The following is a 17,536-nucleotide window of genomic DNA, read 5'->3' as shown; positions in this document are numbered from 1 at the left end:
CCCCATGTACAGTCCCAGGATTGGAATCCCCATGTACAGTCCCAGGATTGGAATCCCCTTGTACAGTCCCAGGGTTAGAATCCCCCTGTACAGTCCCAGGGTTGGATTCTCCCTGTACAGTCCCAGGGTTAGAATCCCCATGTACAGTCTCAGGGTTAGAATCCCCATGTACAGTCCCTGGGTTAGAATCCCCATGTACAGTGCCAGGGTTAGAATCCCCATGTACAGTGCCAGGGTTAGAATCCCCATGTACAGTCCCAGTGTTAGAAACCCCATGTGCAGTCCCAGGGTTAGAATCCCCATGTACAGTCCCAGGGTTAGAATCCCCATGTGCAGTCTCAGGGTTAGAATCCCCATGTACAGTCTCCCAGGGTTAGAATCCCCATGTACCGTCCCAGGTTTGGAATCCCCATGTACATTCCCAGGTTTTGTATCCCCATGTACAGTCCCAGTGTTAGAATCCCCATGTACATTCCCAGAGTTGGAATCCCCATGAACAGTCCCAGGGTTAGAATCCCCATGTACAGTGCCAGGGTTAGAATCCCCATATACCGTCCCAGGGTTAGAATCCCCATATACAGTCCCAGGATTAGAATCCCCATGTACAGTCCCAGGGTTAGAATCCCCATGTGCAGTCCCAGGGTTAGAATCCCCATGTACAGGCCCAGGGTTAGAATTCCCATGTACAGTCCCACGGTTAGAATCCCCATGTACAGTCCCAGGGTTAAAACCCCCATGTAGAGTCCCAGGGTTAGAATCCCCGTGTACAGTCCCAGGGTTAGAATCCCCATGTACAGTCCCAGGGTCAGAATCCCCATGTACAGTCCCAGGGTTAGAATCCCCATGTACAGTCCCAGGGTTAGAATCGCCCTGGACAGTCCCAGGGTTAGAATCCCCGTGTACAGTCCCAGGGTTGTAATCCCCATGTACAGTCCCAGGGTTAGAATCCCCATGTACAGTCCCAGAGTTAGTATCCCGATGTACAGTCCCAGGGTTAGAATCCCCATGTAGAGTCCCAGAGTTTGAATCCCCATGTACAGTCCCAGGGTTAGAATCCCCATGTGCAGTCCCAGAGTTAGAATCCCCATGTACAGTCCCAGGGTGAGAAACCCCATCTACAGTCCCAGGGTGAGAATCCCCATGTACAGTCCCAGGGTTAGAATCCCCATTTACAGTCCCAGGGTTATAATCCCCATGTGCAGTCCCAGGGTTAGAATCCCCATGTGCACTCCCAGGGTTAGAATCCCCATGTACATTCCCAGGGTTAGAATCCCCATGTCCAATTCCAGGGTTAGAATGCCCATGTACAGTCCCAGGGTTAGAATCACCATGTGCAGTCCCAGGGTTAGAATCCCCATGTACAGTCCCAGGGTTAGAATCCCCATGTACAGTCCCAGGGTTAGTATCCCCATGTACAGTCCCAGGGTTAGAATCCTCATGTGCAGTCCCAGGGTTAGAATCCCCGTGCACAGTCCCAGGGTTAGAATCCCCATGTGCAGTCCCAGGGTTAGAATCCTCATGTACAGTCCCAGGGTTAGAATCCCCATGTACAGTCCCAGGGTGAGAATCCCCATGTACAGTCCCAGGGTTAGAATCCCCATGTGCACTCCCAGGGTTAGAATCCCCATGTACATTCCCAGGGTTAGAATCCCCATGTCCAATTCCAGGGTTAGAATCCCCATGTACAGTCCCAGGGTTAGAATCTCCATGTACAGTCCCAGGGTTAGAATCCCCATGTACAGTCCCAGGGTTAGAATCCCCATGTACAGTCCCAGGGTTAGAATCTCCATGTGCAGTCCCAGGGTTAGAATCCCCATGTACAGTCCCAGGGTTAGAATCCCCATGAACAGTCCCAGGGTTAGAATGCCCATGTGCAGTCCCAGGGTTAGAATCCCCATGTACAGTCCCAGGGTTAGAATCCCCATGTACAGTCCCAGGGTTAGAATCCCCATGTACAGTCCCAGGGTTAGAATCCTCATGTACCGTCCCAGGGTTAGAATCCCCGTGTACAGTCCCAGGGTTAGAATCCCCATGTGCAGTCCCAGGGTTAGAATCCTCATGTACAGTCCCAGGGTTAGAATCCCCATGTACAGTACCAGGTTTAGAATCCCCATGTGCAGTCCCAGGGTTAGAATCCCCATGTACAGTCCCAGGGTTAGAATCCCCATGTACAGTACCAGGTTTAGAATCCCCATGTACAGTCCCAGGGTGAGAATCCCCATGTACAGTCCCAGGGTTAGAATCCCCCTGTACAGTCCCAGGGTTAGAATCCTCATTTACAGTCCCAGGGTTAGAATCCCCATGTACAGTCCCAGGGTTAGAATCCTCATGTACAGTCCCAGGGTTAGAATCCCCGTGTACAGTCCCAGGGTTAGAATCCCCATGCACAGTCCCAGGGTTAGAATCCCCATGTACAGTCCCAGGGTTAGAATCCCCATGTACAGTCCCAGGGTTAGAATCCCCATGTACAGTCCCAGGGTTAGAATGCCCATGTACAGTCCCAGGGTTAGAATGCCCATGTACAGTCCCAGGGTTAGAATCCCCATGTACAGTCCCAGGGTTAGAATCCCCATGTACAGTCCCAGGGTTAGAATCCCCATGTACAGTCCCAGGGTTAGAATCCCCATGTACAGTCCCAGGGTTAGAATCCTCGTGTACAGTCCCAGGGTTAGAATCCCCGTGTACAGTCCCAGGGTTAGAATCCCCATGTGCAGTCCCAGGGTTAGAATCCCCATGTGCAGTCCCAGGGTTAGAATCCCCATGTACAGTACCAGGTTTAGAATCCCCATGTACAGTCCCAGGGTTAGAATCCCCATGTACAGTCCCAGGGTTAGAATCCCCCTGTACAGTCCCAGGGTTAGAATCCTCATGTACAGTCCCAGGGTTAGAATCCCCATGTACAGTCCCAGGGTTAGAATCCCCATGTCCAGTCCCAGGGTTAGAATCCCCATGTACAGTCCCAGGGTTAGAATCCCCATGTACAGTCCCAGGGTTAGAATCCCCATGTAGAGTCCCAGGGTTCGAATCCCCATGTACAGTCCCAGGGTTAGAATCCCCGTGTACAGTCCCAGGGTTAGAATCCCCGTGTACAGTCCCAGGGTTCGAATCCCCATGTACAGTCCCAGGGTTAGAATCCCCGTGTACAGTCCCAGGGTTAGAATCCCCGTGTACAGTCCCAGGGTTCGAATCCCCATGTGCAGTCCCAGGGTTAGAATCCCCATGTGCAGTCCCAGAGTTAGAATCCCCATGTACAGTCCCAGGGTTAGAATCCCCATGTACAGTCCCAGGTTAGCATCCCCATGTACAGTCCCAGGGTTAGAATCCCCATGTACAGTCCCAGGGTTAGAATCCCCATGTACAGTCCCAGGGTTAGAATCCCCATGTACAGTCCCAGGTTTAGAATCCCCATGTACAGTCTCAGGGTTACAATCCCCATGTACACTCTCAGGGTTACAATCCCCATGTACACTCACAGGGTTAGAATCCCCATGTACAGTCCCAGGGTTAGAATCCCCATGTGCAGTCCCAGGGCTGGAATCCCCATGTGCAGTCCCAGGGCTGGAATCCCCATGTGCAGTCCCAAGGTTAGAATCCCCATGTGCAGTCCCAGGGTCAGAATCGCCATGTACAGTCCCAGGGTCAGAATCCCCATGTACAGTCCCAGGGTCGGAATCCCCATGTACAGTCCCAGGGTCGGAATCCCCATGTACAGTCCCAGGGTTAGAATCCCCATGTACAGTCCCAGGGCTAGAATCCCCATGAACAGTCCCAGGGTTAGAATCCCCATGTACAGTCCCAGGGTTAGAATCCCCCTGTACAGTCCCAGGGTTGGATTCTCCCTGGACAGTCCCAGGGTTAGAATCCCCATGTACAGTCTCAGGGTTAGAATCCCCATGTACAGTCCCTGGGTTAGAATCCCCATGTACAGTGCCAGGGTTAGAATCCCCATGTACAGTGCCAGGGTTAGAATCCCCATGTACAGTCCCAGGGTTAGAAACCCCATGTGCAGTCCCAGGGTTAGAATCCCCATGTACAGTCCCAGGGTTAGAATCCCCATATGCAGTCCCAGGGTTAGAATCCCCATGTACAGTCCCAGGGTTACAATCCCCATGTGCAGTGCCAGGGTTAGAATCCCCATGTACAGTCCCAGGGTTAGAATCCCCATGTGCAGTCTCAGGGTTAGAATCCCCATGTACAGTCTCCCAGGGTTAGAATCCCCATGTACCGTCCCAGGTTTGGAATCCCCATGTACAGTCCCAAGGTCAGAATCCCCATGTACAGTCCCAGGGTCAGAATCCCCATGTACAGTCCCAGGGTCGGAATCCCCATGTTCAGTCCCAGGGTCGGAATCCCCATGTACAGTCCCAGGGTCAGAATCCCCATGTACAGTCTCAGGGTTAGAATCGCCATGTACAGTCTCAGGGTTAGAATCCCCATGTACACTCCCAGGGTTAGAATCCCCATTTACAGTCCTAGGGTTAGAACCCCCATGTACAGTCCCGGGGTTAGAATCCCCATGTACAGTCCCAGTGTTAGAATCCCCATGTACATTCCCAAGGTTCGAATCCCCATGTTCAGTCCCAGGGTCAGAATCCTCATGTACAGTCCCAGGGTCGGAATCCCCATGTTCAGTCCCAGGGTCGGAATCCCCATGTACAGTCCCAGAGTCAGAATCCCCATGTACAGTCCCAGGGTTAGAATCCCCATGTACAGTCCCAGGGCTAGAATCCCCATGTACAGTCCCAGGGTTAGAATCCCCATGTACAGTCCCAGGGTTAGAATCCCCATGTACAGTCCCAGGGTTAGAATCCCCATGTACAGTCCCAGGGTTAGAATCCCCATGTGCAGTCCCAGGGTTAGAATCCCCATGTACAGTCCCAGGGCTAGAATCCCCATGTACAGTCCCAGGGCTAGAATCCCCATGTGCAGTCCCAGGATTGGAATCCCCATGTACAGTCCCAGGGTTGGATTCTCCCTGTACAGTCCCAGGGTTAGAATCCCCATGTACAGTCTCAGGGTTAGAATCCCCATGTACAGTCCCAGGGTTAGAATCCCCATGTACAGTCTCAGGGTTATAATCCCCATGTACAGTCCCAGGGTTACAATCCCCATGTACACTCCCAGGGTTAAAATCCCCATGTACACTCCCAGGGTTAAAATCCCCGTGTACAGTCGCAGGGTCAGAATCCCCATGTACAGTCCCAGGGTTAGAATCCCCATGTACAGTCCCAGGGTTAGAATCCCCATGTACAGTCCCAGGGTTAGAATCCCCATGTACAGTCCCAGGGTTAGAATCCCCGTGTACAGTCCCAGGGTTAGAATCCCCGTGTACACTCCCAGGGTTAAAATCCCCGTGTACAGTCCCAGGGTTAGAATCCCCATGTTCAGTCCCAGGGTCAGAATCCCCATGTACAGTCCCAGGGTTAAAATCCCCATGTACATTCCCAGGGTTAGAATCCCCATGTACAGTCCCAGGGTTAGAATCCCCATGTGCAGTCCCAGGGTTAGAATCTCCATGTACAGTCCCAGATTAGAATCCCCATGTGCAGTCCCAGGGTTAAAATCCCCATGTACATTCCCAGGGTTAGAATCCCCATGTACATTCCCAGATTAGAATCCCCATGTACAGTCCCAGGGTTACAATCCCCATGTACACTCCCAGGGTTAGAATCCCCATGTGCAGTCCCAGGGTTAGAATCCCCATGTGCAGTCCCAGGATTGGAATCCCCATGTGCAGTCCCAGGGTTAGAATCCCCCTGTACAGTCCCAGGGTTGGATTCTCCCTGTACAGTCCCAGGGTTAGAATCCCCATGTACACTCCCAGGGTTAAAATCCCCGTGTACAGTCCCAGGGTTAGAATCCCCATGTTCAGTCCCAGGGTCAGAATCCCCATGTACAGTCCCAGGGTTAAAATCCCCATGTACATTCCCAGGGTTAGAATCCCCATGTACAGTCCCAGGGTTAGAATCCCCATGTGCAGTCCCAGGGTTAGAATCTCCATGTACAGTCCCAGATTAGAATCCCCATGTGCAGTCCCAGGGTTAAAATCCCCATGTACATTCCCAGGGTTAGAATCCCCATGTACAGTCCCAGGGTTAGAATCCCCATGTGCAGTCCCAGGGTTAGAATCTCCATGTACATTCCCAGATTAGAATCCCCATGTACAGTCCCAGGGTTACAATCCCCATGTACACTCCCAGGGTTAGAATCCCCATGTGCAGTCCCAGGGTTAGAATCCCCATGTGCAGTCCCAGGATTGGAATCCCCATGTGCAGTCCCAGGGTTAGAATCCCCCTGTACAGTCCCAGGGTTGGATTCTCCCTGTACAGTCCCAGGGTTAGAATCCCCATGTACAGTCTCAGGGTTAGAATCCCCATGTACAGTCCCTGGGTTAGAATCCCCATGTACAGTGCCAGGGTTAGAATCCCCATGCACAGTGCCAGGGTTAGAATCCCCATGGTCAGTCCCAGGGTTAGAATCCCCATGTGCAGTCCCAGTGTTAAAATCCCCATGTACAGTCCCAGGGTTAGAATCCCCATGTACAGTCCCAGGGTTACAATCCCCATGTACAGTCCCAGGGTTAAAATCCCCGTGTACAGTCGCAGGGTTAGAATCCCCATGTTCAGTCCCAGGGTCAGAATCCCCATGTACAGTCCCAGGGTTAAAATCCCCATGTACATTCCCAGGGTTAGAATCCCCATGTACAGTCCCAGGGTTAGAATCCCCATGTACAGTCCCAGGGTTAGAATCCCCATGTCCAGTCCCAGGGTTAGAATCCCCATGTCCAGTCCCAGGGTTAGAATCCCCATGTCCAGTCCCAGGGTTAGAATCCCCATGGACAGTCCCAGGGTTCGAATCCCCATGTTCAGTCCCAGGGTTAGAATCCCCATGTGCAGTCCCAAGGTTAGAATCCCCATGTGCAGTCCCAGGGTTAGAATCCCCATGTTCAGTCCCAGGGTCAGAATCCTCATGTACAGTCCCAGGGTCGGAATCCCCATGTTCAGTCCCATGGTCGGAATCCCCATGTGCAGTCCCAGGGACAGAATCTCCATGTACTGTCCCAGGGTTACAATCCCCATGTACAGTCCCAGGGTTAGAATCCCCATGTGCAGTCCCACGGTTTGCATCCCCATGTGCAGTCCCAGGTTAGCATCCCCATGTACAGTCCCAGGGTTAGAATCCCCATGTACAGTCTCAGGGTTACAATCCCCATGTACACTCACAGGGTTAGAATCCCCATGTACAGTCCCAGGGTCAGAATCCCCATGTACAGTCTCAGGGTTAGAATCGCCATGTACAGTCTCAGGGTTAGAATCCCCATGTACACTCCCAGGGTTAGAATCCCCATTTACAGTCCTAGGGTTAGAACCCCCATGTACAGTCCCGGGGTTAGAATCCCCATGTACAGTCCCAGTGTTAGAATCCCCATGTACATTCCCAAGGTTCGAATCCCCATGTTCAGTCCCAGGGTCAGAATCCTCATGTACAGTCCCAGGGTCGGAATCCCCATGTTCAGTCCCAGGGTCGGAATCCCCATGTACAGTCCCAGAGTCAGAATCCCCATGTACAGTCCCAGGGTTAGAATCCCCATGTACAGTCCCAGGGCTAGAATCCCCATGTACAGTCCCAGGGTTAGAATCCCCATGTACAGTCCCAGGGTTAGAATCCCCATGTACAGTCCCAGGGTTAGAATCCCCATGTGCAGTCCCAGGGTTAGAATCCCCATGTACAGTCCCAGGGCTAGAATCCCCATGTACAGTCCCAGGGCTAGAATCCCCATGTACAGTCCCAGGGTTAGAATCCCCATGTACAGTCCCAGGGTTAGAATCCCCATGTGCAGTCCCAGGATTGGAATCCCCATGTACAGTCCCAGGGTTGGATTCTCCCTGTACAGTCCCAGGGTTAGAATCCCCATGTACAGTCTCAGGGTTAGAATCCCCATGTACAGTGCCAGGGTTAGAATCCCCATGTACAGTCCCAGGGTTAGAATCCCCATGTACAGTCTCAGGGTTATAATCCCCATGTACAGTCCCAGGGTTACAATCCCCATGTACACTCCCAGGGTTAAAATCCCCATGTACACTCCCAGGGTTAAAATCCCCGTGTACAGTCGCAGGGTCAGAATCCCCATGTACAGTCCCAGGGTTAGAATCCCCATGTACAGTCCCAGGGTTAGAATCCCCATGTACACTCCCAGGGTTAAAATCCCCGTGTACAGTCCCAGGGTTAGAATCCCCATGTTCAGTCCCAGGGTCAGAATCCCCATGTACAGTCCCAGGGTTAAAATCCCCATGTACATTCCCAGGGTTAGAATCCCCATGTACAGTCCCAGGGTTAGAATCCCCATGTGCAGTCCCAGGGTTAGAATCTCCATGTACAGTCCCAGATTAGAATCCCCATGTGCAGTCCCAGGGTTAAAATCCCCATGTACATTCCCAGGGTTAGAATCCCCATGTACAGTCCCAGGGTTAGAATCCCCATGTGCAGTCCCAGGGTTAGAATCTCCATGTACATTCCCAGATTAGAATCCCCATGTACAGTCCCAGGGTTACAATCCCCATGTACACTCCCAGGGTTAGAATCCCCATGTGCAGTCCCAGGGTTAGAATCCCCATGTGCAGTCCCAGGATTGGAATCCCCATGTGCAGTCCCAGGGTTAGAATCCCCCTGTACAGTCCCAGGGTTGGATTCTCCCTGTACAGTCCCAGGGTTAGAATCCCCATGTACACTCCCAGGGTTAAAATCCCCGTGTACAGTCCCAGGGTTAGAATCCCCATGTTCAGTCCCAGGGTCAGAATCCCCATGTACAGTCCCAGGGTTAAAATCCCCATGTACATTCCCAGGGTTAGAATCCCCATGTACAGTCCCAGGGTTAGAATCCCCATGTGCAGTCCCAGGGTTAGAATCTCCATGTACAGTCCCAGATTAGAATCCCCATGTGCAGTCCCAGGGTTACAATCCCCATGTACAGTCCCAGGGTTAGAATCCCCATGTGCAGTCCCAGGGTTTGCATCCCCATGTGCAGTCCCAGGTTAGCATCCCCATGTACAGTCCCAGGGTTAGAATCCCCATGTACAGTCTCAGGGTTACAATCCCCATGTACACTCACAGGGTTAGAATCCCCATGTACAGTCCCAGGGTCAGAATCCCCATGTACAGTCTCAGGGTTAGAATCGCCATGTACAGTCTCAGGGTTAGAATCCCCATGTACACTCCCAGGGTTAGAATCCCCATTTACAGTCCTAGGGTTAGAACCCCCATGTACAGTCCCGGGGTTAGAATCCCCATGTACAGTCCCAGTGTTAGAATCCCCATGTACATTCCCAAGGTTCGAATCCCCATGTTCAGTCCCAGGGTCAGAATCCTCATGTACAGTCCCAGGGTCGGAATCCCCATGTTCAGTCCCAGGGTCGGAATCCCCATGTACAGTCCCAGAGTCAGAATCCCCATGTACAGTCCCAGGGTTAGAATCCCCATGTACAGTCCCAGGGCTAGAATCCCCATGTACAGTCCCAGGGTTAGAATCCCCATGTACAGTCCCAGGGTTAGAATCCCCATGTACAGTCCCAGGGTTAGAATCCCCATGTGCAGTCCCAGGGTTAGAATCCCCATGTACAGTCCCAGGGCTAGAATCCCCATGTACAGTCCCAGGGCTAGAATCCCCATGTACAGTCCCAGGGTTAGAATCCCCATGTACAGTCCCAGGGTTAGAATCCCCATGTGCAGTCCCAGGATTGGAATCCCCATGTACAGTCCCAGGGTTGGATTCTCCCTGTACAGTCCCAGGGTTAGAATCCCCATGTACAGTCTCAGGGTTAGAATCCCCATGTACAGTGCCAGGGTTAGAATCCCCATGTACAGTCCCAGGGTTAGAATCCCCATGTACAGTCTCAGGGTTATAATCCCCATGTACAGTCCCAGGGTTACAATCCCCATGTACACTCCCAGGGTTAAAATCCCCATGTACACTCCCAGGGTTAAAATCCCCGTGTACAGTCGCAGGGTCAGAATCCCCATGTACAGTCCCAGGGTTAGAATCCCCATGTACAGTCCCAGGGTTAGAATCCCCATGTACACTCCCAGGGTTAAAATCCCCGTGTACAGTCCCAGGGTTAGAATCCCCATGTTCAGTCCCAGGGTCAGAATCCCCATGTACAGTCCCAGGGTTAAAATCCCCATGTACATTCCCAGGGTTAGAATCCCCATGTACAGTCCCAGGGTTAGAATCCCCATGTGCAGTCCCAGGGTTAGAATCTCCATGTACAGTCCCAGATTAGAATCCCCATGTGCAGTCCCAGGGTTAAAATCCCCATGTACATTCCCAGGGTTAGAATCCCCATGTACAGTCCCAGGGTTAGAATCCCCATGTGCAGTCCCAGGGTTAGAATCTCCATGTACATTCCCAGATTAGAATCCCCATGTACAGTCCCAGGGTTACAATCCCCATGTACACTCCCAGGGTTAGAATCCCCATGTGCAGTCCCAGGGTTAGAATCCCCATGTGCAGTCCCAGGATTGGAATCCCCATGTGCAGTCCCAGGGTTAGAATCCCCCTGTACAGTCCCAGGGTTGGATTCTCCCTGTACAGTCCCAGGGTTAGAATCCCCATGTACACTCCCAGGGTTAAAATCCCCGTGTACAGTCCCAGGGTTAGAATCCCCATGTTCAGTCCCAGGGTCAGAATCCCCATGTACAGTCCCAGGGTTAAAATCCCCATGTACATTCCCAGGGTTAGAATCCCCATGTACAGTCCCAGGGTTAGAATCCCCATGTGCAGTCCCAGGGTTAGAATCTCCATGTACAGTCCCAGATTAGAATCCCCATGTGCAGTCCCAGGGTTAAAATCCCCATGTACATTCCCAGGGTTAGAATCCCCATGTACAGTCCCAGGGTTAGAATCCCCATGTGCAGTCCCAGGGTTAGAATCTCCATGTACATTCCCAGATTAGAATCCCCATGTACAGTCCCAGGGTTACAATCCCCATGTACACTCCCAGGGTTAGAATCCCCATGTGCAGTCCCAGGGTTAGAATCCCCATGTGCAGTCCCAGGATTGGAATCCCCATGTGCAGTCCCAGGGTTAGAATCCCCCTGTACAGTCCCAGGGTTGGATTCTCCCTGTACAGTCCCAGGGTTAGAATCCCCATGTACAGTCTCAGGGTTAGAATCCCCATGTACAGTCCCTGGGTTAGAATCCCCATGTACAGTGCCAGGGTTAGAATCCCCATGCACAGTGCCAGGGTTAGAATCCCCATGGTCAGTCCCAGGGTTAGAATCCCCATGTGCAGTCCCAGGGTTAAAATCCCCATGTACAGTCCCAGGGTTAAAATCCCCATGTACAGTCCCAGGGTTACAATCCCCATGTACAGTCCCAGGGTTAGAATCCCCATGTTCAGTCCCAGGGTTACAATCCCCATGTACAGTCCCAGGGTTAAAATCCCCGTGTGCAGTCGCAGGGTTAGAATCCCCATGTTCAGTCCCAGGGTCAGAATCCCCATGTACAGTCCCAGGGTTAAAATCCCCATGTACATTCCCAGGGTTAGAATCCCCATGTACAGTCCCAGGGTTAGAATCCCCATGTACAGTCCCAGGGTTAGAATCCCCATGTGCAGTCCCAAGGTTAGAATCCCCATGTGCAGTCCCAGGGTTAGAATCCCCATGTTCAGTCCCAGGGTCAGAATCCTCATGTACAGTCCCAGGGTCGGAATCCCCATGTTCAGTCCCATGGTCGGAATCCCCATGTGCAGTCCCAGGGTTAGAATCCCCGTGTACAGTCCCAGGGTTAGAATCCCCATGTACAGCCCCAGGGTTAGAATCTCCATGTACAGTCCCAGGGTTAGAATCCCCATGTACTGTCCCAGGGTTAGAATCCCCATGTACAGTCCCAGGGTTACAATCCCCATGGACACTCCCAGGGTTAGAATCCCCATGTACAGTCCCAGGGTTAGAATACCCATGTGCAGTCCCAGGGTTAGAATCCCCATGTGCAGTCCCAGGATTGGAATCCCCATGTATAGTCCCAGGGTTGGAATCCCCCTGTACAGTCCCAGGATTGGAATCCCCTTGTACAGTCCCAGGGTTAGAATCCCCCTGTACAGTCCCAGGGTTGGATTCTCCCTGGACAGTCCCAGGGTTAGAATCCCCATGTACAGTCTCAGGGTTAGAATCCCCATGTACAGTCCCTGGGTTAGAATCCCCATGTACAGTGCCAGGGTTAGAATCCCCATGTACAGTGCCAGGGTTAGAATCCCCATGTACAGTCCCAGGGTTAGAAACCCCATGTGCAGTCCCAGGGTTAGAATCCCCATGTACAGTCCCAGGGTTAGAATCCCCATATGCAGTCCCAGGGTTAGAATCCCCATGTACAGTCCCAGGGTTAGAATCCCCATGTGCAGTGCCAGGGTTAGAATCCCCATGTACAGTCCCAGGGTTAGAATCCCCATGTGCAGTCTCAGGGTTAGAATCCCCATGTACAGTCTCCCAGGGTTAGAATCCCCATGTACCGTCCCAGGTTTGGAATGCCCATGTACATTCCAAGGTTTTGTATCCCCATGTACAGTCCCAGTGTTAGAATCCCCATGTACATTCCCAAGGTTAGAATCCCCATGTACAGTCCCAGGGTCAGAATCCCCATGTACAGTCCCAGGGTCGGAATCCCCATGTTCAGTCCCAGGGTCGGAATCCCCATGTACAGTCCCAGGGTTAGAATCCCCATGTACAGTCTCAGGGTTAGAATCGCCATGTACAGTCTCAGGGTTAGAATCCCCATGTACACTCCCAGGGTTAGAATCCCCATTTACAGTCCTAGGGTTAGAACCCCCATGTACAGTCCCGGGGTTAGAATCCCCATGTACAGTCCCAGGGTGAGAATCCCCATGTTCAGTCCCAGGGTTAGAATCCCCATGTTCAGTCCCAGGGTTAGAATCCCCATTTACAGTCCTAGGGTTCCCCATGTTCAGTCCCAGGGTTAGAATCCCCATGTACAGTCCCAGGGTTAGAATCCCCATGTACAATCCCAGGGTCAGAATCCCAATGTACAGGCCCAGGGTTAGAATGCTCATGTGCAGTCCCAGGGTTAGAATCCCCATGTGCTGTCCCAGGGTTAGAATCCCCATGTGCAGTCCCAGGGTTAGAATCCCCATGTACAGTCCCAGGGTTCGAATCCCCATGTACAGTCCCAGGGTTAAAACCCCCATGTAGAGTCCCAGGGTTAGAATCCCCGTGTACAGTCCCAGGGTTAGAATCCCCATGTACAGTCCCAGGGTCAGAATCCCCATGTACAGTCCCAGGGTTAGAATCGCCCTGGACAGTCCCAGGGTTAGAATCCCCGTGTACAGTCCCAGGGTTGTAATCCCCATGTACAGTCCCAGGGTTAGAATCCCCATGTACAGTTCCAGAGTTAGTATCCCGATGTACAGTCCCAGGGTTAGAATCCCCATGTAGAGTCCCAGAGTTAGAATCCCCATGTACAGTCCCAGGGTTAGAATCCCCATGTGCAGTCCCAGAGTTAGAATCCCCATGTACAGTCCCAGGGTGAGAAACCCCATGTACAGTCCCAGGGTGAGAATCCCCATGTACAGTCCCAGGGTGAGAATCCCCATTTACAGTCCCAGGGTTATAATCCCCATGTGCAGTCCCAGGGTTAGAATCCCCATGTGCACTCCCAGGGTTAGAATCCCCATGTACATTCCCAGGGTTAGAATCCCCATGTCCAATTCCAGGGTTAGAATGCCCATGTACAGTCCCAGGGTTAGAATCCCCATGTACAGTCCCAGGGTTAGTATCCCCATGTACAGTCCCAGGGTTAGAATCCTCATGTGCAGTCCCAGGGTTAGAATCCCCGTGCACAGTCCCAGGGTTAGAATCCCCATGTGCAGTCCCAGGGTTAGAATCCTCATGTACAGTCCCAGGGTTAGAATCCCCATGTACAGTCCCAGGGTGAGAATCCCCATGTACAGTCCCAGGGTTAGAATCCCCATTTACAGTCCCAGGGTTAGAATCCCCATGTACAGTCCCAGGGTTAGAATCCCCATGTGCAGTCCCAGGGTTAGAATCCTCATGTACAGTCCCAGGGTTAGAATCCCCATGTACAGTACCAGGTTTAGAATCCCCATGTGCAGTCCCAGGGTTAGAATCCCCATGTACAGTCCCAGGGTTAGAATCCCCATGTACAGTACCAGGTTTAGAATCCCCATGTACAGTCCCAGGGTGAGAATCCCCATGTACAGTCCCAGGGTTAGAATCCCCCTGTACAGTCCCAGGGTTAGAATCCTCATGTACAGTCCCAGGGTTAGAATCCCCATGTACAGTCCCAGGGTTAGAATCCTCATGTACAGTCCCAGGGTTAGAATCCCCGTGTACAGTCCCAAATTAGAATCCCCATGTACAGTCCCAGGGTTAGAATCCCCATGTACAGTCCCAGGGTTAGAATCCCCATGTACAGTCCCAGGGTTAGAATGCCCATGTACAGTCCCAGGGTTAGAATGCCCATGTACAGTCCCAGGGTTAGAATCCCCATGTACAGTCCCAGGGTTAGAATCCCCATGTACAGTCCCAGGGTTAGAATCCCCATGTACAGTCCCAGGGTTAGAATCCCCATGTACAGTCCCAGGGTTAGAATCCTCGTGTACAGTCCCAGGGTTAGAATCCCCGTGTACAGTCCCAGGGTTAGAATCCCCATGTGCAGTCCCAGGGTTAGAATCCCCATGTACAGTACCAGGTTTAGAATCCCCATGTACAGTCCCAGGGTTAGAATCCCCATGTACAGTCCCAGGGTTAGAATCCCCCTGTACAGTCCCAGGGTTAGAATCCTCATGTACAGTCCCAGGGTTAGAATCCCCATGTACAGTCCCAGGGTTAGAATCCCCATGTCCAGTCCCAGGGTTAGAATCCCCATGTACAGTCCCAGGGTTAGAATCCCCATGTACAGTCCCAGGGTTCGAATCCCCATGTAGAGTCCCAGGGTTCGAATCCCCATGTACAGTCCCAGGGTTAGAATCCCCATGTGCAGTCCCAGGGTTCGAATCCCCATGTGCAGTCCCAGGGTTAGAATCCCCATGTACAGTCCCAGGGTTAGAATCCCCATGTGCAGTCCCAGAGTTAGAATCCCCATGTACAGTCCCAGGGTTAGAATCCCCATGTACAGTCCCAGGGTTAGAATCCCCATGTACTGTCCAAGGGTTAGAATCCCCATGTACAGTCCCAGGGTTGGAATCCCCATGTACTGTCCAAGGGTTAGAATCCCCATGTGCAGTCCCAGGGTTAGAATCCCCATGTACAGTCCCAGGGTTAGAATCCCCATGTACAGTCCCAGGGTTAGAATCCCCATGTACAGTCCCCGGGTTAGAATCCCCATGTACAGTCCCAGGGTTAGAATCCCCATGTACAGTCACAGGGTTAGAATCCCCATGTACAGTCCCAGAGTTAGAATCCCCATGTACAGTCCCAGGGTTAGAATCCCCATGTACAGTCACAGGGTTAGAATCCCCATGTACTGTCCAAGGGTTAGAATCCCCATGTACAGTCCCAGGGTTAGAATCCCCATGTACAGTCCCAGGGTTAGAATCCCCATGTACTGTCCAAGGGTTAGAATCCCCATGTACAGTCCCAGGGTTAGAATCCCCATGTGCAGTCCCAGGGTTAGAATCCCCATGTACAGTCCCAGGGTTAGAATCCCCATATACAGTCCCAGGGTTAGAATCCCCATGTACAGTCCCAGGGTTAGAATCCCCATGTACAGTCCCAGGGTTAGAATCCCCATGTACTGTCCAAGGGTTAGAATCCCCATGTACAGTCCCAGGGTTAGAATCCCCATGTACAGTCCCAGAGTTAGAATCCCCATGTACAGTCCCAGGGGTAGAATCCCCATGTACAGTCCCAGGGTTAGAATCCCCATGTACAGTCCCAGGGTTAGAATCCCCATGTACAGTCCCAGGGTTAGAATCCCCATGTACAGTCCCAGGGTTAGAATCCCCATGTACAGTCCCAGGGGTAGAATCCCCATGTACAGTCCCAGGGTTAGAATCCCCATGTACAGTCCCAGGGTTAGAATCCCCATGTACTGTCCAAGGGTTCCACACTGGCACCCGGAAGTGGAATTTCAGCCTCAGTGTTACAAGTTTCATCGGTTACAGGCTGGAGAGAGGAATAATTCAAACTGACCCAGAGCTCTGTGATTGGTTCCGTCTGTCTATCACTGACTGGTCCTTTTAAATTTGAGTGGTCGGGTATTAAAATTCCCGGTAACTCTAATCCTGGATATAAAAGAGGGGAGCGCTGTGTTTAAATCCAAGAGTCCCCCTCGAGATTGTCTGAGAGAAGGACCTGGTCAGCTTGAAACAACGGAAAAATCAGTTAAAAATGTCCGATTAGAAGTTTTTGACCAATATCGACTCCCACAGGGATGGGGAATTCTAGAATAAGGAAGGAACCGTTCAGGATTTGAAAGGTCTTTACAAAGGATTCGAGGGACTCTTATATTTGGGATGTTTCTTTATTTCATCCACTGCTAATGTGGTACCCTTGTTTAAAAAGGAAGAAAAGGATAGACCGAGTAATTACAGGCCAATCAGCCTTACCTCGGTGGTGGGAAAATTATTGGAACGAATTCTTAAGGACAGGATAAATCTTAATTTAGAAAGACACAGATTAATCAAGGATAGTCAACACGGATTTGTTAAGGAAAGGTCGTGTCTGACAAACTTGATTGAATTTTTTGAGGAGGTAACAATGAGGGTAGTGCGTTCGATGTAGTGTATATGGACTTTAGCAAGGCTTTTGATAAGGTTCCACATGGCAGACTGGTCACGTAGTTAAAAGCCCATGGGATCCAGGGCAAAGTGTCAAGTTGGATTCAAAACTGGTCCAGAGACAGGAAGCAGAGGGTAATGGTTGATGGGTGTTTTTGTGACTGAAAGACTGTTTCCAGTGGGGTTCCGCAGGGCTCAGTACTCGGTCCCTTGCTTTTTGTGGTATATATCAATGATCCCGACTTGAATATAGTGGGTATGATTAAGAAGTTTGCAGATGATACTAAAATCGGCTGTGTGGTTGATACTGAAGAAGGAAGCTGTAGACTGCAGGAAGATATCAATATCAATAAATTGGTCAGGTGGGCAGAACAGTGGCAAATGGAATTCAATCCGGAGAAGTGTGAGGTAATGCATTTGGGGAGGGCTAACAAGGAAAGGGAATACACATTAAATGGTAGGACACTGAGTAGTGTAGAGGAACAAAGGGACCTTGGAGTGCATGTCCACAGATCCCTGAAGGTAGCAGGCCAGGTAGATAAGGTGGTTAAGAAGGCTTACGGAATGCTTGCCTTTATTAGCCGTGGCATAGAATACAAGAGCTGGGGGGTTATGCTTCAACTGTATAAAACACTAGTTAGGCCTGAGCTAGAGTACTGCGTGCAGTTCTGGTCACCACATTACAGGAAAGATGTGATTGCACTAGAGAGGGTACAGAGGAGATTTACAAGGATGTTGCCGGGAGTAGAGAATCTTAGCTATGAGGAAAGACTGGATAGGCTGGGTCT

At 51.6% G+C, this 17,536-nt stretch overlaps 1 protein-coding gene across 1 annotated transcript in view; it reads left to right on the top strand.

Annotated features, from left to right (window-relative positions):
- The window catches only part of LOC147118733 (uncharacterized), a 96,218-nt gene that overhangs the window by 39,941 nt on the left and 38,741 nt on the right, over positions 1 to 17,536 (top strand). The gene's annotated exons all lie outside the window — the stretch shown is intronic.

This window comes from Somniosus microcephalus, chromosome 4 (assembly GCF_052327205.1).
Source record: "Somniosus microcephalus isolate GS21.2 chromosome 4, FLI_Smic_1.0, whole genome shotgun sequence".
NCBI classification, from domain to species: domain Eukaryota; kingdom Metazoa; phylum Chordata; class Chondrichthyes; order Squaliformes; family Somniosidae; genus Somniosus; species Somniosus microcephalus.
Note: the sequence above shows the minus strand (reverse complement) of the source record. Positions and strands in the feature narration are given on the sequence as shown.